Genomic DNA, 23,290 nt, shown 5'->3' with positions numbered 1-23,290 from the left:
TTCAAGTTGGTAACTTTCTTTGAAGATTCAGCAACAGAAATATTATTTAATTTGGGTTTTTCAGGCAAGAAAAATAAGTTTCAAAGACTGCTCTTCAAAAAAAATTGGTGTTCTGCTTCCAGGGAATAGACAGCATTTCTGACATGCTGGAGAGAGCCTTGATCCAGCTGCAGTTCTTCTAGACCAAAGCCTAATGAGCATTTCTCAGACCACAGTGCAGCCTAAGGGTGGGTGGGAATGCAACTAAAGTCACCTTCACTGGGCCTCTACACTGAGTGCTGAAACTGTAAAGATTTAGATTAAGATATTAACAAATGCTGTACTTGTATTAAGACATGGTCATTGCATCTCAACAGTTACAAAGCTATTATTTTCCAAAATTCTTCCAAAATTTGTTGGGTTTGTGTCATCACAAGAAATTCAAAAGTCAGCGAATAAAACACCTCAATTATTAACAATAAAATTATATTTGACACAGAAATTTAATAATGAAATGTGCCCATGGATGTCAATGTACATGCTTTGGATATATAAATGAAAGAGTCTGATCCAATCTGGTTTCCTTCTTGTGGCTTCATCATGTTATCTAAGTCTGTTGGTTTTGGAAAGAGAAATTTCTGTATTCTTTGTACTGGACTGTCAGACACATTGTAAACATTAGTGTGTATTGTAAATGTTCGTATTTAGGTGATTCTAATAGTAGTAGTACCTTAAACCACCACCTATTAATGTAATTTAATTTTTTAATTGATATTTATATTTTTATTGCTACAAATTGCAAGAAATTTGATGCAAAATTCAGAAGGATGTCAGAAATTTAAATACAGGATTTCTTTTGGAGAATTATTTCTTTTATCTTGAAATTTTTGAGTTAAATGTCAACATCTGGCAGAGGGTATTTATCTGTGAAACTAATGTACCTGAGCCTGAAGTTGGTTTCACATAGCTAATATCTCCTTACTCTCAACTGCTGTTAGAGGAAAATACCTGTAGAGTTTGCTCCAAATAGATTTCTCTAACTCTGTATAACACATTAATATACTTGAAAATTTGTGAGACACATGTCATATGCTGACAATTTTGTATCCTAAAATTGGATATACAGGAACAAGCTTCAGCTGTTTGCCACAGGCATTGTTCAGGCACGCACATTCAAACAACATCTTGCAAAGACTTAAAAGCATTAGCAGTGACTAATTCTAATATAGCATTAGAGTGTGTAGCTACTTGGGAAGTTAAACTGAAAGTCAATATTTACAGAAGAATTTTATTTAAATAACATTACACCCTGAAAACTCTTGCCAGTCATTCAGCACCATATTTAAAATTGACTATTTCTCTCATCTGTTAATTTGTTATATATATATGATGGTTTCTAAAGCATTCCTTTTTTTAAAATTTCATTCTGATTTGTGATTATTTAGTGGTTTTAAACATTTATTCCATATTAATGCAGGAGATTTAATTTCTGTAATAAATATTTTTAACTGCAGTGCTTGTTTTCACATGTTGTTGAATCTAATGTGATTACATACATTTTTCACACACAAAAATAACATTTTAATCACTTCATGTGCAGTAATAATTATTCATTGTTTAATTTAATGCTATAAGAGCTGAAATTAACAAAATATAACAAAATTGGATTTGAAGTTATTTTAATAAGATCATCTTTATAACTAGCAATTTACTGTCTCCATAACTATAATATTTGATTACATCATCCTGCATTTGGAGATGTTTTTATATTGGAGCACTCATTAAAATATGTTTACAACTGCAAAGAGTTCATTCCTACAGCTGATGCAATTCAAGGCAGCCTGGTAAGTTTAAGGGCTGAATGCACTGTTAACAACAGAGCAATAGATATTGATGGTGCTCCACGAAGATAGTTCATTCAATTTCTGTTCTTCTTGGCTGTGTTAAAATTCAGTACTTACTTATCCATTTAATCATCACATCACGGGATCACTCCTAGTAGCAGGCAGTGTTTGGGAGAGTACTACACTGTTGTATTGATTTTGCAGTGGTGAGGGAAAGAATCCAAGAGAAGGGATGACTTCTCTAGTTTGTGTTGATCCCATTCTTATATCATTTTTATCTTAAAACTGACTCTGTTATTTTGGGTTGTGCTTAAGAGTGAATGTAGGGAAGTGTGCCTAATCTATATGGAAAATATTATTTGAATGGAGAAAAATATATTATTTTCTGAACATAAGAATGAGGACTAAATTATATCTCTTACTCTGGTTTAAAGCAAAGGTAGTCAGGGAGTACAGCTCACAGTTATACAGTTAAGTTGTCAAAAATTTCCCTTTTATGAAATATCAATAATTAACAGATAAAAATAAGATCTCAAGATTGATGTGTTCTTTCTTATCTGTAGTACTGCTCTTCAAGCCAAACTGGAACTGAAGAAGAATTAAGCTGTTCTTCTTGAGCTAGGGACTGCCTCACTACTGAACTGACAGTTGGAAAAAAAATGTTGATTTTTGAAGGGTTTTGGGGAGATTTTTTTTCTTTTCTGTTTCTTCCTCCTATGAAGACTTCCTGTAGAGAAAGACAGCAGGCTACAAAAGAATAGTTTTTTATGGGGGAAACTGTAAATATGAAATTCAGAGTAGCTTTTTAAATCTGATTTGGTTACAGTGATACACAAAGTACAGGGATGCTCAGTTTAAATTTAATCTAGGTTCATGAGAATTAGTCTGGATGTATAGTCCCAGGGTCCTATTGTCGTGGTTCCCCATAATCACTTTACAGTCTGCTTTTATGTGTGTAGTAAAGGCTATTTAATTTTGGTTGACACTAGGAACAGAGTGTATGAAAAAGCAGAAAACCTTTTTTTTGTCTAGACTTGTTAAAGTTTTCTTGCACTGAATTCTCAGAGAAGCTGGAAATGTATATTACAAAAAAATTTTTCTTTAAAGCAGAAGCCCCTGTCTTTTTCATGAGACAAATAGGTATGTCTCTTCATGTTTCAGAAAGAGAAGTATTTTTGTAACAGAAAAAAATGACATCAGATTATCATCTCATGATTTATAGAAAAACTAAGCTAGTGGGTTTTATTTGCAGATGTAAGATACTTTAAAAAACTAGCTTGAGAATAGGAGTCCTGTCATTCCTTTTAATAATTATTGCTGCCTTTTATAAGATGTTTCAATTTTAAATATATGCTAAAGATTGCATAATAGAGTGAAAGTATTTATAGAGTTCTAATTCTATTTTAATCTAACACATATTCTGTATGCCTTTTTGTTCCCCTGCCCATTTATCTACTTCTGTAATATTACCTTCTGCATGTTAATCGGGTCAAAGTGAGACTCATTTTCTCTGTAAGACTGTATAATTCATGGCATCAATAAAATTATGGTTATAATGAAAGTAGCAAGACTTCACAAGATCGAGGCAGTACCTCTGAGACCCTGCGGTCAGTGTTCATAGCATCGAGTGGGTAAACATTTGTCCTTAAAACTCATCTCTATGTGCCATTCATTCCTTTCCACATAAAACATGCTCACTACTAAGCAATGACTGCCTCAATATGTTTTTTTTTTCTGTATCCCTCATTATGGTGTTCAAAGTTAGAACCAGCATGACTTTTTCTGAGCAGTTGTTTGCTAGAATATTATATGAATGGACACTTACAAAAATGCTCTTAAGTAAAAGAGCACAAACAAACACAGGTGTCCTGTATAGTTTTGACCTGCAGCTGGCATGGATCTGAGGTGCTTCCTGCCTTTTATCGTGCCTATCCCTCTCCATCTGGCTACTTGGAGGCTTTTAGGACTTGTCTCTATTATTTGCATTTGTCAGCTTCCAGAACACATCACAGACCTGCTCAATATGTAACTTTCAGAACTACAGCAGCCATGGCCAGGATTAAAATTCATAGCCTAAGGTTCACAAATTCATTAACCAAAGCATATAAATATGTATAGCACTCTGAGTTCCAGGACATTTCTCATTTTTATTCTTCATTTTTTTAGACAATGTCCTTCCCAATTCAGTGGACAGCATGTGGAAAGCTGCTTCTCTGCCATAGGAATGATGAACACATGAATGACCAGTGTTTATGACTAATAAATCTAGAGAGTTACCCACAGTACCCTGTCCCCAACTCCTGGCACTGCACTGATGGCAGTATAGGAAATACCATGCAACTTCATCACCCTCGATAGCTCAGCATAAAATCCTGGAGACAGAGCTCTAGATAAGTATTAGTTCCTGGGGACTTTCCTGTTCACAGGCTTCTGAGTCAAAATGGAAAATGAGACAACACACTTAAACCTTCTACTGCTCATCCTAAACACTGCTTTGCAAAGGGTGCAAGGCAAGAAAACAGCCACAGTGCTGAAAACAAAGGCAGATTGCTGTCCACATCCTCTTTCCTGAATCCAGCGCTTAGTTGAATCAGGGAACAAAGCACTTATCTGCTAAATACTGTACTTTCTTTAAGTTTGATTCAAAAGAAGAATGGAAAGGTAAAAAATATTTACTGCATCCAGAAGCCTGATGTTGTTTAATGTTAAGTAATCAGGAGTGTTAAGGATGAAAAAAACTGCAGGCATGAAAAAAGACACTGAGTATGGATTTAAGAAAATATTTTTAGGGTAAATCCTTCTGCTTGTATGCATGTCTGGGTTGTTCTTTATTTTTTACAATTTTCTATGTTCAATTTATAAAGCCAGTTTCCTACTGCTGGCTAACAAGATGTTGAAAATTGTTCTTATGACTTTTCCCAGATATTCCATGTCATACTTTTCCAAATACTGCAATGTGTGACCCTTCACCAGAAGTCCACATGCCCAGGAATCTCATACTTTTATTCATACTATAGGGAATTCAGCTGTTATGCTACACATTGCAACAATGATAAAGTTTTTGTAGGAATATTTGTAATTGATTTGCTGGCAAAAATAATTCATTCTATGAAGTGATTATCAATTTTAAGTGTGCTTCTAGATGACCACTTCTCATGATCAGAAGTAATAAAAAGAGTAATACTTACTCTTAATAAGCAACTGAGTCTGTGTTCTCTTACTTCCAGTGCCAGACACGTACAAGGAGTAGTTAGCTCATAATAGAGAATAATTTAGAGTTTCCAAGCAGCAGTAACAATATCACAAATATATTATAAGTTATTAACTTCATTTCAAGAAGTCATTAGTAGTTAGGACAATGTTTTTTAAGCATTGACCTGGCCTTTTCTAATAAGAGTGCAATTAAAAGGCAGTGAAACCTTGGAAATTATGACAAATTCAGCTTTGAAATTAGATACTAGTTTTTCAATAATGAGGTTAAACCAATATTGGAAGAGGTCTACTAGAAGGCTGGCAGATATGACAATGCTTCAATTTGGAAAGCAAAATTAAATAACTTTAAAAATTAAATGTTTTCTCAAGTTCCTAATAGAAATTCTGTGGTGGATGCAAGTCAATATGTGAGTTTGTGTGTGTGTGCATGTACCTGTGCTGAAAGGGAGTAAGACTGGGTTGTCTTTGAAATAATTTTGAGTTGCATTAATCCCTGTTTCCCCTCCATACATGTTCTACCTTCCCCCTGGGTGTTCATTGAGAGCATAGCAAGCTCCCTACTACTCACTTTCATAGAGCCACTCAGAAGTTTCTCAATATGCTATCCAATTACCAGGTTAGATGTGTTCAGGAATTTTTATTGCTTTACTGTCCTACAACCACATGAGCAAGACTAAATACTAACCAAATTGTTGGTTCATGTCCAGCTTTATTTCAAGAAATAGCATCTGGTGCTTTTAACCCTTAGGAATACCAAGCTCAAACCTTCTGACAGAATCTAATTTACAGATTGCCTCCTATCTATAAAGAAAGAAAGAAAGAAATCTTTATAGAAAAATCCTAAGATGCTGATAATTTTTGCAGTAAATAACCGAGAAAAATACCATACTCTATGTCAAGATGTCAGGGGAAAAAAAACACAACAGCAACCAAAAACACCGGCAAGAGCGTTTTCTGTATTTATTTCTCACTGCTCAATTCCAGCATCAGGTAGCAAACATATTATTGCAAAAGTTCTCTGTGCCCTTGAGACTTGCAGAGTTTACTTTTCTTTGGTTAAAAGCTGCAGTCAGGAGTCTTCAAGAGATATGTTGCCAAGTGTGTATGGTGGTTTCTTCTGGTTTTACCTAGCATGGTCAATTATACTTAATGACAACACAAGAGAGTACTGGCAAATCACAGACCACACTTTTGGGGTAAATGCTCTTTCAAATGCAAAAATTTTTATAGCAAATAACATCAGAGAAACTAATTGCTACCACGGGTTGAATAAATTTAGAGAATAAAAGATGGAGTGTATATAAAACACCATCAGAAATGATCCAGGAAGATAATAAGCTCATTGCTGTGTTTGAATGAAAAGTCATGTACTTTTTAAGGCTGTAAACATTCAGCAATGATATGATTTTCTTCCCACAGCTAAAGTCCATAGCTACTCTATTTATGATAACTATCTGCGTTAGAAGGCAACACATAAGATAATCTGCCTCCTTGCAAGTATTTTCCTTTGCTCCCTAGGTGTAGGTGCTCCCTTTCTCTCTCAGGCTTGGAGTAATGCCAGTAGGTTAAACTCAGAGCAATTTTAGCCAATATGAAGCTATTACTTGTTGCCTGTATCATACCTGAAGTCTTCATATTAAAAAAAATCCACTTATGTGGTTTTGTTCCTATTAAATTTTTTTTATCAGTTGATTATGTAAAAAATTTTCTTATCACTTGAAAACACTTTATGGAGTCATCCCAAAAAAGTAATCATCAACCTGTGTTGAAAACCTTATTGTTATTTGGAAAAATTACTAAATTAGGTAAGATAAAATCTGCCAGTTTCTCTACATGGGAGACACGCTGGCTGATGTGGAGAGGTCACATATCTAATGATGAATAAACACTTCATATCTGTGTGAGCTGATGAATGTAGGTAGCTATGGGGAAACTTCTTGCTGTTCCAGACTTGATGCTCTAGTCAATTCTATAGTGCCTTTGTGTAAATTGGTGCTAGCAGTTCAGTGGCAGCAACTTCTTTACTGTGCTGTAACTAAATCTGTTCCCCAAACTGAATGAAAATAGTGTGAAAAATAAATCTCAGCCCTGTCAGAAAATGGAATATATGCATATACTGCTCTATGATAAGACAGTGGGAGGCAGTTTATCAAGCTCCATGCAGCACTGAGACTGGTAACTGCTTTGCTCAGTGGACTGCTTTGATAGGGAGGCTTTTCCCTATTAAGTGCAGTAGTGTGAAAATGTTATAATAGTGAAGAACATATCCTGCAATTTTGGCTTTTATTCAACATGGCTAGATGTGCTATGTACTGAGACCACTTCAGCAGTGGTTTTAGTTTACTGAAATTCTTTGGATTTATCTGCCTTAATGTAGGGTGTTCAAGTAGAAAGGCTTTTCCGTTAAATACTCCATCAGAGCTGGTTTTGATTGAGAATTTTCTGCTGTTGTGTGTTGGAGGAGTGAGGAGGCTGTGTAGTTTTTTATGTTTTAGTCTTAGCATCCCTACAGCTAATACAGTGAGCTCAGTGGTTAAACTGTTCCTGTACCATTGATGTCGACTGGGGTGTGACCCTGAGCTGAGTGCACCATGGCCTGTGTTTGCCCTTAATATGGTGTGCAACTGTGAAAAGGGAGCGTTGCAGTCATGGCACTATACGAAGTGTCAATTTAGCTCAGTGCAAAGCTGTAGGTGGTTTGCTATGGCTCACCACACAGCCATTAAGGGTATCATCTCTGCTCAGCACAGAATTGCAAGTGATAGTATTTAAACTCCCTATAACACTGTGAATGATAGCGCTCTCATTTTGTCCAGGAAGAAATGTGAAGACAGGTATTCTGACTAAGTCTGTGATTTAAGTGAGTTAGGTAAAAAAAGAATGTAATTTCATCATCTGCAAGGGGATGTGGCATCATTGAAATTTACTATTGATTTTAAAGTGATTAAAAAAAGAACAATGGATCACAGAGTCAGCCATTTTAGAAGAAAAAGCTGAGCATGTTCATAAATATTTCCTGACAGTGTAACTTAGCAGTTCTGAATCCCTGTCTAGAGATGCTGCCATTCTCTGAGCCCTGTGGAAACTACTCTTAAATGAGTTGTTTGGTCTAGATTAATCTCCAACTGTTTTTGGCTTGTCATTGAAGCCCTACCCTGTTCAAAAAGTAAAAAATGAGAAACCTCTCAAAAATTATTTTACAATGCATAACACACAAAAAACCATAAAATTAAAATATGCTGAAATGGTAGAATACAGAAATTAACGCCTTTTGTCTCATAGCCAATTTTTTGCTAAGATACTGTAAAGTCACAATTGTGATGATATGTTCTAAAAGTAGATATGTCAGAGATGAGCAGAGGTGAGGAGTGAAATGATTACATCTGCAGGAAAATAAATGCACTCTGATTTGGTAACCTTACCCACCAGGAGTAACATGAAACATTACAATTCTGTAGAGTTTACACTTGTACCTATCATTTATTTTTAACTCAAAGTAGTATATTTTTCTATTTGTAATATATTTTTCCTTTGCTTAACTCATATTGTTTGATGACTATTTCAGATAGAATTTTTAAAATAATAGAATTTGTATTTTCCATTAGCTGGGCAGTCCTTAAAACTTTGTAACAGTGTTTGATGTGTCACTTTAATGAGTTTAACATTCATATCTATGGATAAAAATTATAAATAATGTACAAATTGGGCAACTCAAACAGGAATGGACATAGTGAAATGAAAAAGAAACAATTGAAGATCTCTTTTTACATTAATTTCAACACTGATTTGACTCATTGGGTGAAATGGGGGCTATTGATGGACTTAGTGACTTTAACACGATTTAGTTTCTATATCTCCTGATATAGATTGTTTACAATTGTCATTTAATAGGAAACAGTGCAAGGCAAACAAAAATTTAAAAGTTGACCAGTATGTACTTTTAGACTTCTACTCTGCTCTTTAGTGTGACATTTACATCATATTTTTTTAAGATTTAAGGACTTTTAAACTGCATCTTTAAGGATGTCAAAAGAAATATCAAAAACTGGGTTTAGCAAGATATCCTATGTGTGCTCCTTTGCATTTCAGAATTTCCCATTAGATTAGGTTTAGCAATGAAAAAAATAAGTTTGTTAAAAACTGAAAGAAAAGAAATTCCTCTAAAACGGTCTCGGTCCTCCCCATTCCGTTAGTATGCTCTTAAACACTGTCTATAATTTATGCTCTGTATAGCTAAGGCTATAAGTTTGCATGTCTCCCAATGTGCACAGAACAATGGTACCATAGTGCAGTCTGACAGTAGAGAAGACATGCCAAACTACTATAAGAAAAATTAAGTAGATCTAAAGCAAAAAATTAGCCTTTTGATTCTGCGATATATGAAAAAAAAGTCATTCAATTAAATACCATTTCCAAAGAACCCACCAGGTATTTTGGGTATTTTTCACTTTCATGTTTCTTTTGGTGAGTTGTCCTTATACTTGTTGGTAAGGTTTTAAAATACCTGTGATAAGAATTTTATGACAAACAAAATACTATTAAAATATTAAATCAATTATTTTTTATGTAAGGCTTGAGAAAACTATGGTTTAAAATATTTCTAATTCTTAGCAACATTTAAAAAGGAGAAATTATTGAGTTTCCACTTTGATAAGGTATATTTTGACATAAAAAAATAGAGTACTGTAATGAGCTTTTCTTAATTAACCTAATTTTTACATTACTCATGTCAGTGAAAAAGTTCATTTTAAAATACTAATTAATCTGCCAAATAGAGCAAAAGCACATGCCTTTCTAGAAAGGCTTCCAATTTACAACCTGAGTCTTCCTGATTCTTCCTGGAACATTTTTATCATATCTGTTCTCATGAACACTTAAATTTCTTCTTTCCCTTTTATACTTACACATTTCCATCAGTTTTCTTTCTACAAAAGCTGATATGGGGAAGTCTTATATTATATCATTCCACTGTGAAAACAGTGCTGAATAATGTTCTGAAAAGCTCAAAATTCCTAAAATATTTGTAGGTCTCAAATAGATCTATTATTTACCTGTATAAAGATTTCAGCGATGTATCAGACTGGCTCATGAGAGAAGATTGTTAATAAAGATAGATTTAATCACAGTGTTTTTGGTATTTCCTTGATGCTTAAGAAATGAGAAATTGTAAAATAAAAAACCTAGCTCTAGTTGCAGCAAGGTTTAATGAAGACTTTTTGGCATGCAATAAAAGTAAAGGATTAAAAATAGATCTATGTCCTGGTTCTAAATCCACAAAGAATATTAATGTATCTGCAGAGAAATTAATCAAAACTGTTTTCCAAGGCTCTGATCACAATATTCTCATAATTAATTTCAAAGTAAATTTGTCTAGCATTTGCTTAATTTGTCTAGGAGTAACCAATACAAAAAAATTAGCAATTGGTGAGTTCATTTCAGGTTGGGAGCCTTGAAATTTGCCTTTGCTCTGGTTTCAAAGGCATATCTGCAGCACATTCTGTTGTCTACTCAAGTTACTGCAACATGGTAGAAGGATTGGCAGGTCTTTAAGAGTCTGTGTTCTGGGAACTTCCTGGACATAATTTTAGAAGTTCTTTCAGTGGAACCCAGAGAATGTGTTTTATTCCTTGCACAAATATTTTTGTTAGTGAGGAAGTTTTTTTCTCTTATGTTCAGTGAGACATAATTATAGCTGGCAGTGGTAGCAGTAGTTTTCCTTTTTCTTAAATTTAAATTGCAAATAGATAAATACCTAAATTTGCTTTTAAGCTTTTATTATGAGTTCCAAGAACCACATGCTCAGAGATGATTAATCCTAAAGGCCATATGTTACCTAAGTAAACAACCCCCTATGTTCTTGATGTAATAATACAGCACAATTATAAGTCTGATTTTGCATTACATCATATTTTTATACCAGAAGGAAAAGATTTCTATTAATTAGTTCACAATTATTCTCTCTTATTTATCATCTCAGAGTATTAAATATTGATGGAATTAATAGACCTCCAGCTTCATCTTAATGGTGTCAAACAGGCCAAAATGCAAATAGGGACTACTTAAATGGAATTTATTGATTTATGTGCATATGTATTTTAATAATTTTTGTGCTTTACCTACACAGTTCCTTTATATTTTAGTTCATAAAGAAAATTCAGGGACCCCCTGGGCATATTTGTTGCTTGATAAAAATGTTTCCACCACGCAATTTTTAGGATTTGCAAATAGAGCTATTTCTGTATGTCCCTCACATACTGCACCCCATTCTTCTAAAAACAAGTCAATATTCCATTAATTCTTGCTTCAAACTGAAAAAGGAAATTTCAGGGACTGTGTTGAAGTATTAAGTACTAAGACTCAGAAAATGAGGCATTCTGCTGCTTAGACTACTTAGAGATGTTTATATAACCTTTTTCAAGATATCTCCATGTGCTTCTTAGGAAACATTAAAATGTCACAGATTAATAAATGTCAGAAAGGGTTTTATTTGGACTTCTAAAACAAGTTAGAGAATTTTGATCAGTAGCTCTTTCAACTGACATGCTAGTCAAATAATTTGAGATAAGGCAGTAACTGCCCTGGTCTCTGTATTCACTCAACCAGGCCCAAAGAGCATTTCTGTAATTGAGAAGTAGATTCAGCCAGGGATATTTTCCTCTGAGATGATGAAGAGACAAGAGTATTCTTGTAGCAGCATGTATGGCACCATGGCTTTGATCTTCGATTTGCAGAAATATGAATTTCAGGTAATCCTCTTGCCTTTAAAAAAGTAGGAAAAGGGGAAAAAAGGAAAAAAGAAAAAGAAAAGCAATTGTTAAATGAATGCTTGTCCTTTAGTAGAGGCTTCATTATACCTTAGATGAGCTGATTAACTTCATAAAAATGACTCACTGTCTTTCTGTTGGTGATAAAGCGAGTTTAGTCTCATCTGGTGTGTGTAATTTAGTGTTCATTTTTTTTGGAAGATTAAATCAAATCCATCCCTCTTATACAAATGCACTAGTGAGGATTTCTATTAGATAGATTTGTGCCAAATCACAGCTCAAATCAAATTTATACTGTCTTTTCCTGAGGTTTTTAAAATTCTGATTAAATTTACTCTCCTGCTGTCGTACCCTGCCACCCCCTCTGCTGCCCCAATTGGTAAGGGAGATTCACCAAGTAAACCTTACAACCCCAAGGATGAGAATTTTTTTCTTGTTAATTTTGTTGGATCACACATTCCAAATGGTTAAAATAAAATTTACAAAACCCTGCTGTCTAACAGTAAACTAACTTTCCTTAATGAAACTAAATCCACACAGTATGACTGGAGAGTAAATCCTTTGGTACTTGCCTGAATTCATAATGGATAGAAGTGTAAAAACCTAAATGGATCATGTGCAAATCTAGAGTTTTCAAAATGATAAGGAAAGATATAGAATAGTATATTCTCATTTAATCAGCCAACTACAGAATTCTAATTATCTCATCTGTGGCTCTAAAGATGAGATATACATATAGACATACAGATTTCATTTCTAAAATAAGTTCTGGAGATATATTGCAAAACTGTACCTCTACTATGTTTAACTGTAGACAACAAAACAAATCAATCACTCTTCCAAACAGAAGCCCTAAGCAGAAATTATCTTCACATCCATAGGATAGATTTGTGCTTGTCTTTGAACTAAGATGAAGAGCTGCTAAAATACGTGTTGCTTTGTAAATCTGGTATATATATACTTGGTTTACATATCATCCTTCTATTAAAGAGTTTTGGAATTAAGTGGACATAATTATGCTTCCTATAGTAGGTATGTAATTCAGGCACATTAAATTAGGAGACTGTCCTCCAGGTATCATCAACGATGACAAGAATAATGCCTGAGAGATTATTTTAGGATACAGGCTGAAAGCCTTATTAATCATTCTCAATAGTATCATTACAATGTGGTGTAGTTATGACACTGTATGCTTTTTTACTTATCTCTCTTTTTTCTACATAAAATCAGACATATCAGACACAGAAAAAAGTTACCCAAAATCAGCTATTTTTTTGGTATGAAATGCAAAATTTCTCATTTAATGAAAGTATTAAAGTTTTGAGAGAAGTTTTCTAAGTTTTCCCAGCTATTTCAATATGAGAGTGACATAATACTTAAACTAGTACAAATTTTGATATCTGGAAGTACATAACAATGAATACTTAGTGCACTAATAATTTTATTTTATTTCACTGTCAAGGTTAGATAAATAGTGTTCTTGGCTGTCACTTTCTTGGCTGTCACTTCTTTTCTAGATGAAACAATTTAAGTATTTCTTGGGCTTAATTAGAAATTAATAAGAAAAAAGGCATCAGAAGAGAATTAGTTCAGCATGTTTCTGTCACACATAATTTAGATAATGGTTAAAAAACTAGAATCTCTATCAGCATGTTGAAAAGACATACGCTAAAGAATATTCGGCTATATTTCCACTTGTGACTATTCTTTGATAAGGTAGCAAATCAAATTATCTTACCAGTGTGTTACAACAGACACTGCCACTCCCACTGTTATTTCACAGTTACTGGGAGCATTTAGGGAAAACAGAGTATGAGATGTTGGTAAATGTATAGTTTCCAACTGATGTTTCACCTTGTTTCCCAGGTTCATTACTTCTTGTCATTCAGCTAATTTTTGCATTCCTTTTCACATCATCTGTGTAACTGTGAATTCTCAAAGTGAGCAGCACAACTGTGTGACAACAGAATAAGCAAAATATGTTAAATGGTTGTATTTATAGGAATGGAGTCCCTCAAACAGGCTTTAGGAATTAACTGAAGAGCTTAAAAGCAAAAGCATACTCTTCCTTGACCCACATATTGTGATAAAATCATAGAATCATAGAACCATAAAATCATGGAATGGTTTGGGTTGGAATTGACCTTAAATGTAATATCATACCAACTGCCCTGCCATGGCCAGAGACACCTCCCACTAGACCAGGTTACTCAGGGCCCCATTCAGCCCAGCCTTGAACACTTCCAAGGACTGGGCATCCACAACTTCTCTGCCAGCACTGGTGAGGTGACCCTTGGAGTGCTGTATCCATTTCTGGACTCCACACCACAAGAGAGACATGGACACACTGAAGGCAGTCCAGTGAAGGGCCGTGAAGTGCAGTATGTCTCCAATGCAAAAGGCTAAGAGACCCCGAGCTGTTTGGCGTGGAGAAGAGAAGGCTCACGGCAATGTGATCAATGTCACAAGAACCAGAAAGGAGCGTGCAAAGAGGATGGAGCCAGGCTCTTTTATTTACTGGTGCCCACTGGCAGAAGACGCAATTAGTACAAACTGAAACATCAGGAAACAGTTTTTTACTTTGAGAGTCACTGAGCACAGGTTGTGCAGAGAGGTTGTGGAGTCTCTCCTTTTGTCTATTCAACAATTTCCTGCACATGATCCTGTGCAAACAGTTCTAGGTGTCTTTTCTGTAGTATGGGAGTTGAACTAGATGACGTCTGGAAGTCCCCTCCAACCTTAGTTGATCTGTGAATTAGTTAATCAGTAGTGAAACAGGTTGAGACAGTCAAGGCTTAAACAAATCAATGTAGGTACCAGGGAGTTTGCCAAGAAGTAGGATTTTTTTGGTCAGAATTGTTTTCCTTAACATTAGCGTGCATGCCATAGGCTTGTCCTACAGTTTATTCTTCCTTGTGCATCAGGTCCTCTGCTCCTAGAGAAGTCAGCAGATCTTGGGCATTAAGTTTGCTAGCTAGAGAGGCACCAAGCAAAAAGCAAAAACATTTCTTCATTTTGTGGGTTGACCTTTACACGTGTGGTAGATTAAGTTAGCAACATTTTACCATTTCCTTCTCTCCCTCACGCTTCTTTTCTGTCTTCTTTTTCACACATTTTCTTATCATCTCATTACCACACAAAACCTGCTCTGAAAACTGCTATATTAACATTACATCAGTCTACCTGTTTGACTTGTTGGCCTTAATCCTTGTAAAATACCTTGTACTGACAGTCAAGTAGAATAGTAAAAAGTGTACTAATTCTACAGACTAGGGCTTTGTAGTTATGAATTTTCTAATATATGCAGTGGTTATTTTTCCCTGGCTTGCTTTGTGGTCTCTAGGTGCTTAGCTTGAGAAAGCAAAAAGGAATCATGTATGAATTTAGAAGTACTGTTATGCAGAGCACATTAACTGAGGTTTGCAACAGTTTGGTGTTTTGAAAAAAAAAAAAACAAACCAAAACTTAGGAGATTTGTTGGCACTAAACACAACAGCAGAAATATCACTAGCAACATGTTCTTTACATTCCCAGTGGAACTCTGAGGAATTCTGGCTGCTTTCCTTCCTCATTTACATTTATTTTCTACTTGTTCAGCGGAGCTCAAAAATAAAGACAAAAATTCAATTTACACATGGATATGCATTGTTCCTGGCTATTCCTGTAAAGAAGGCAGGATGGTTTGAACTTTTCTTTTAAGCAAAAGGAAAATGAAGGGAAATAAATTCTGTATACATAGATGGAAAACATTAATTACTGAATACAAATGTTTAAAATTCAGCCTTTTTTCTGCAATCTTTTTCACAAGAAAAAAATGCAATATCCCTCATTAATTATTTTTGGCTAGAACTTGAATGTGTTTCTGTGCGTGCATATTTTTTTCCTCCGTGTTTTACAGAGAGGCAAGAATTTCAAGCAGTACATTAAAATAAGAATTGAGCTGTCCCAATTGGAGTGGAGCAGCTGTACCTTCAGCAAGACAGTTATAGTGAAACAAATAGTGTCACGAATTTATCATGAGCTCCATAGATTTATGTGGATGACTTATGGTGATGTTGTGTTTCACATCCTGCGTAATGACATGATCACCCATCAAAAGGAGATGAAAGTATGAGTATGGTGACATTACAGTGTCACTATTCTGGTAGGTGTTATACAGTGTCATAATCCATGACACAGTAATTTCTTGCTGACAAAGAAATACAGATGGTTTGGCCTCTAATTAATCCATTATTCCTTGTCGAAAGGACAGTTTGAATTTTTAATTTAACCCCTCTACTTAATAATTCCTAGTTGTCCTTTAGAAAACCCACAACAGGAGGTTTAAAAGCTTTCTTTGACAGTGCTTGAACCAAAAAAGAAGATTTTAGTCTGTACTGTCCTCGGTAGTTTATAAGGTACTTATAAAATTAACGTTTATCATAGTGCAAATATTTTCTTGGGGACCTAGATAAATAAACAAGTTGGCTTTGAGTTCCACTTCTGATATGTTTGTTTTCCTCCTAGAGTACATGAAAAACCATAAATCAATATAACTGTTATAACATTGCTATACTGATTTGCAATAGAGATTCAAAATTTTCCCATGTTTTAACACAGTAGCCGAAGACCATGTGAATTTTCATCCTATAGACCCTGGCATTTTCTAGATCTATTGCCAAAGAAATTTTACCAGGTTAAGCAGACACATTTGTTTAAATCTCTGTATAAAGCCTCTGAATAAAATCAGCTAAGACACAGAAGGTTTTATTAGCAAATGCTACTCAATTTTAAATAGCAATTACTGAAAAAAATCTTTATTTTCTCCTTGACCTTGTACAGTTTCTTAGAGAAAGAGAAAGAGAGGGATTTTGGGTCAAAACTCAGATCTGTTCTAACCATGTTTTTTTCCTCAGTATTTCATCCTTTCCAAAGAACAGTTTTGCAGAAGCAAGTTCCCCTCACTAGGTGATCACCATGGGTCACTGCTAAACACGTTCCACAGAGCTGTGATTTCTTAGAGAACTGAAAGCATAAAGAAGGGTGGTTTTTAAAGTACGAACCTTATGTGCTGTGCATTTTTCTGTGGCTTGATTATTTGAGTATTGACATTGTTAAACCAACTAACGCTACCAAGAGTGCCAAAGATGCTCAGTTAGTTTGCCATTAAGGTTTTTTTTTTCTTATTATAGCATATGTTCGTTTCTGGTTCGTTGGTTTCTTTTAAATTTTTTTAAAAGCTTGACAGTGAAAATGCAGACAGGAGAAAATAGTAAAATCATAGAAAAATTGAGGTTGGAAGGGACCACTGGAGATCAATTAATCCAGCCATCAGCTCAAAGCAGGGGTAATTATATCAAGATACCCAGTCCAGATTATGTCCAAGAGAGTTCTGAAGAATTCCAAAAATAGGCATCCCACAGTCTCCCTGGAAAACATATTGCAGTATTCGACTACTTTTATGTTTGTTTTTTTCCTTTGAATCCAACACAGATTTCTTATGTTTAAGCTTGTTTATTACCTCTACTCCTATCAAGTTATAAGGTTAATGTAATGTTTGTTAATTATTGGCATTATTTATAATTTACATTAAGCTGTTTGTGGTTGCAAAGAGTTGTAACATGAGTGTAATGGTTAATGAAAAATTGAAAAAATTGAAAACAAACATCGTCTGGAATGGGTAGAGTCATTATTTTGAGGTTTCACTTTGATGTAGGTGAACCTAGTAGGTCTGATTCTACTCTGTTTATTTGATTTTTTTGGAATAACTCAAAATCTTATTTTGCATTGACAGCATAGGGTAAATGTCATTTCGAAAATCTGTTGCTGTTCTTCCCTATACATGTTACCTTATTTTTTAATGGCATGATTTTCATTGATTTGAGGGTTTTTATTCCCTGAAAATATTGCTTACCTCCAATAAAAACAAGTGGAGTTTGGGGAACAATATTGGTATTTTATATGAAGGACTTGGTTCTTGCTTTTGCTTTTGCAGTTGGGAGAGAGACTTATTTGACTAAGCTGGGGCAGCACAGGTCTTGAATTATGAAAAACAGAGGTGGTTTTAATGAAAATCATCACAGTGCCTAGGGAATCTAAATCACTCTTTCTCAGGAGCTGTAGTTCAGAAGAATAAAAATATTTCAGTATGGGTCTACTGTCTTTAAAATTTAATCGAATAAAGGGTAAATGTTCGCTATTTTTCAGAGAGCACCTTATAGAATACTTAATGATGATATATAATTTTATCTTTTATTATTTAATTGGTCAATTTAAGAGGTTATTTCCAAATACATGACCTATTAATGCACTGTCTTTTTTTAGATTATTACCCTGTTGGTTTTTCTAGTTGAATTTATTGCTTGAACCATTAAGATGTATAAGTCCCCATGATACAGAGCCAAATTAGATTATGATGATGTAAAGTTCTTTTTCTTTGGTGCTTGCTGTTACTTAATATTTAATATTTAATGCTGTTGTGTTGGACCTGGTACTTGAGTCGTTTCCTGTGTTACTCTACATTTCCTTTTCTGCAGGAGTACCCTTGAGATCTTGTAATTTGCAGGCAGTAGGGAGTTTCTATCAAGATTTTGACCAGTCTTTAATTATTCACCATGTCAAAGATTCTCTAATGTTTTTATTGGCCCCTCATGAGCCATTTACTATAAAGCAATTTGCTTTTTTGGAGATAAATTAGCTTTGTTTTTGCTTGTTGTAATACACAGCAAAAGAGCTGCAAATGGGCTTTTTTTTTTTCCAGGTCATCAGAGATCCTATTAAATTCTACTGCCCTCATTTTTCACATTCTCAAAAGATCTATTTTTGGCCTTGTTAATAACGACAACCATCCCGACATTTTAATACTGTAGTTGCCTTTTCCTAAAGTAAATAGATTAAAGAGGAGGTGAGCTATTGTAATTTGTTACTTTGTTTATCAGTCCTAGGGAGAGCCAGGCGGCAGCTGGACAGTGCTGACTGTCGGCTGCACATGGCCAATGTGTACTTTTTGTCCCCACCTTGGTCCTATCACATGGGACATGCATTGTGCCACAAAGAAGGGCTTTTGTCTCAGCTAAATCCACAGGTGTGGAAGGAAAACCAGCTAGGAAAGCCTTGGACCCGAGTCATGGGTCTTGTCTTGACCTGCCCAACGCAGTTCCTTGCTAAAATGAGCTGGTGAGCTGCCTCATCACCCAACTGGGCATCTAATGGGGTATAACTCCCAATTTTCATCTCTCCCTGAAATCTTTAACACAAATCTGTGACCCTTATGAAGATTTTGATATGAAGGATCAGGTTTGGTTGTCATGGATTAAGGCTTAGTAAGCAAAGCTGCTCTCTAGAATGTTCTCTTCATTCCCATTAACTTACGTAGTTAGCACACTTCTAAAGTCCATCAAGTAACTGAAAAAAGTTGAGGTGGATCTGGAGGGCAGAAACAGACTTAAGAGCAAATGAAAGCTTGTCCCAGAAGGTTTTTTTAAATAGTTTTCTCTGCATTCACAAATCAAAAACATAGTGTTTCTGTCTGTTTGGCTTTTTAAGCTTAACTGCTTGAAAATCAGCTGGAGATTTACAAAACAAGGCTAGGGTATTCCATAGGATTGTGCCTCTTCACCTCATTTTAAATCAATAAGACATTTCATGTATAAATGAATGGGGCTGGTACATAGCTTACTTCTTCAGTCATTTCCAATATACATCTGTTTCCGTGTCACTGTTTGAGGTATGTGCAAATATGTGTCAGTATTTATGCATACAAACCAAGTCTTCCTTGGAAAGACACGTATTATGTAAAATAAACTACTTGTATGCAAGGAGCTTTGTCTGTGATACACAGCTATTAATTCCTAACTCTACTATGCATGTCACTCTGCATTTTATGGAATAACTTGGATACTGTCTAGATATCAGGGTAAATTTACATTTTTAGAGGGCATTTCATGTTGGAGCACTCCAAATATGCGTAGAGACTAGTCAGGCATGTATGAACAGTACTTAGAGGAAACAATTCACTGCTGGAATTTAGCAGCTCTTCATGTACACTTGGAATTTCAGTATCCAAATATTTCTAATGCTCCTATCTTTGGATTATGGCATCCTCCACAAACATTATGAACCTATATTATAAGAAGGGTGGAATTCTACCTCCTTATTCTGGTTTTAGCTCATTGAAGGGATAGTTAAACCTTACTCTTTCGAAATCTGTTTTCTGAAAAAAAAAAAATCTAAAAAAAAGAAGGGTTTGGAATCAAACCCTACTTGAAAAAATTTATCTTTTCATCCAGTCATCAATTCCCATTTACTTTAATTGATAGCCATCCAGATGTTAAAATTGGCCAAAATCCTGGGGTATACTTGTAAAAACCAATATGGACAAATAGCAATTGCAACAGTAAAGCATTGGCTATCAGCTCTTGGAAGTACTTTTGGAGGGATTTAGCCAGAAAGTAAATGCAGACAGGCCATTTTATTTGTTTCAGGAACCTAATTATATTTTCGATATTTGCATGAAATGTGACAATTCACTCCTTAGACCCAGTCCTGAATGTGATATAGAGAGTGGAATTACATTTAATTTAAAGTATTGGTAACATAAATTTATATATGCAATAAAATACTTAAAAGAAAGTCTCTATGTTCATCTTTGTCTCTTTAAGAGCTAAGAATTTTCAGGAGTTTCACCAATTTTCAAGGTGATATATATAAAATTCTGTAAAATATAACACTGTGACTAGTCCTAGTCACTCCAATGTCCAATTTCCCCTTTAAAATCTATTTATATAATCAGTATTTTAATTCTCATCCATGTCATGATTATTGTGGCTTTTCATCTCAAAAATCAAGAATTATTGTCTAATACAAAGACACCAGAGGAATATATGATTTTCAACTGAATTTTTCACCATAATTTTTCTCAGTTTTTTCTTTTTCCACTTAATTGCAACAGATGTACATCCTTCTGTATTGGTTATATGTCCAGATCTGTAGATCCTTTCTTTTAACTGTAAAACCCTCATTTCTCTTGCATTCATTTCTAAACATTAAGCTATTATTAAAATGCTGTTTGGAAGACATTGGCAGATGATCAGAATGCCTAGAAAAAAACAGGGGAAAATAGGCTAATATCATCTAGAAAATAATGGGAAGCAGTTTGAGCTGCCTTGCAAGAGCTGTATATTGCAGTGGGTATTCAAGGGAGAGGTGACTTTACAGAAGTACCTTATAGTCCAGGAGTGGCACACTAAAAAAAGAAAAGATTAAGAAGAAAACTCTTAGGTATCCTAAGCTCCACAGTCTTATTCCACTGTGATAGGTATAACATAAACATGTATTTTTTTGATTTTTTTTCCCTGTGATTTTGGGTATTCACAGAAGCACAGAATATTCGGAGTTGGTAGGGACCCACAAGGATCGTCAGGCTCCAGCTCCTGGCCCTACACTGAATCATACCCAAAGAATCATACCGTTAGCTTCTTAAAAATTTCTGGGAGAGATTTGAACCTGCAGAAGCTGCAGTTTCACACTAAGGTTCTGAGTAGTGAGAAATAAAAAAAAAGATCCCAGACTTTGCAGAGCTTAAAATTTGCGTAAGACAGTAGACAACAACGTACTAATTCTAAGGAAAACACACATTTTTCCCTCACCTGGGATTTTGAATGCATAACAGCTATGATAAGGGCATGATTATGCCTGATGAAGGTGTTTTTTTTAGAGGGTGTTTATAATTAGAGATTCTTCCAGCGTTTTGTCCTATCCAATTTGTTCATTTTGATGGAAGAATCAATACTGCTAGCCAAAATAATTGGGAAAATTAGTAGCAACTAATGTAACACAATATGCATGTCCTCCTTGTTATAACTGGCATTTAGGCACGGCCTTGGCAGAGTGGCAGCACATATGCAGTGGCTGGAGAATCTGCAAACTGACAGCTGGTTAGATTTTGATCATTCTTTAATTTCAAACACATTCTTTGTAGCAGTGAAAACAGATGAGGAGGCAGGGAAGCTTACAAAAGACAGTGTCCCTGATAAGGATAAGTATCATTGTTAATTGAAGGAATATGTCCATTATTTCTGTAAATGACAGTTTTGTTGTTCCTCCCAAGCTGTTACTTGCAGGCTAGAAGATTTCACTTAACTGCATTCACTTGTACCGAGGGTTTAGAGGCATAAAACCTACAGATAAGAAGTTGTCTCAAATGAAAGCCAGAAAACCCGAAACATTCTCTTCATGTGTGTGTGTATTTTGTTTTATTTTTGAGAAAAAAAAGGTTTATTTTACTAAAGAATATGTAAAGGGAGAAATATGTTTTAAAATATTAAAAAAATAAATTAAAAATTCTTTTTTCTTCTTTCTACTTGCTTCTAATTTCAAAAAAGGAATAAATGTTGTGGTGATAGTGAAACAGGGAGGCATTTGTCTGTGTTGGGAATCTAGACGTGGGAGAACACAAACACAGAAACATACCTAATCCATTAATCATCCGACTGCACAAAATGAGAGGAAGATCCTGCCATGTTATTCTTGTGATATAAATTAGTTTTTCTGGAGTCATGTATTTCAGTACCTACTAATCCATGTGACCAGTACCAGTATGTACTTCCTTCCTAGCCTACCTAACCAGTGAATGACTTTGTATTTTCCGATGGCCAGTGTAAAAGGACTGAAAGACTTACTTAAGTGCAACTTTTAATATGTTTCCAAAAGTTTGTTTTGGTTTGGGTTTTTTTTGTTTGTGTGGTTGGATTTTTGGTACAAAACTGTATCAAAGAACAGCCAATTTATGGTTTCAGAGTTATCCTGGCATTTGGAGAGATGGTATGAGACAGCAAACAAGAGAGAGGGGACACAAAGATTTAGGATTTATTCTTGTAATTCTTGGACGGTTCTCTCAATGAAAAAGAAGAAAAGAACACACCAACACAATAAATGGAATTAGATGGCATATTTTCATAGGGTATTTCTCTATAAAAATTCATGTCTGATATCTCTACAAAGGCTATAAATCAACAGCATGGATTAGAAAAGCCCTGGAAGCTGCAATCTAGTTTGGTAGAAAAGTCATTGGAATCAAAAGCAAATTCTTGGTAGGTAACCTCACTCCAAGCTGCATTTCTAGACATTAATTAGGAATTAAATGGTATATGCAATCCTTCTGGAATGGATTGGTTTAATTCCATCATAGAAGTAATAACAGGTACACAGAATCATAAAATAATAAAATGGCTTGGGTTGAAGATGTGTCTTAAAGATCATCTAGTTCCAGCACCCCTGCCATATGCAGGGACAATTTCCACCAGACCAGGCAGCTCAAAGCCCCATCCAATCTGGCATTGAACTTTTCCAGGGATGGAACACCCACAGCTTCTCTGGGCAAGTTGTTACAGTGCCTCACTGCCCTCACAGTAAAGGATTTCTTCCTACTACATTCTCTAAATCCATAGTCTTGCAGTTTAAAGCCATTACCCTTTGTTCTATTACTACGTGCTCTTGCAAAAAGTCCTACTC

At 35.0% G+C, this 23,290-nt stretch overlaps 1 protein-coding gene across 2 annotated transcripts in view; it reads left to right on the top strand.

Annotated features, from left to right (window-relative positions):
• Window positions 1-23,290, top strand: part of CNTN5 (contactin 5) — a gene marked incomplete at both ends in the record, with an annotated part of 310,341 nt that overhangs the window by 1,317 nt on the left and 285,734 nt on the right. The gene's annotated exons all lie outside the window — the stretch shown is intronic.

Source organism: Fringilla coelebs, assembly GCF_963513975.1.
Source record: "Fringilla coelebs genome assembly, chromosome: 2".
NCBI lineage: Eukaryota > Metazoa > Chordata > Aves > Passeriformes > Fringillidae > Fringilla > Fringilla coelebs.
This window is presented reverse-complemented; position numbering and strand designations above follow the sequence as displayed.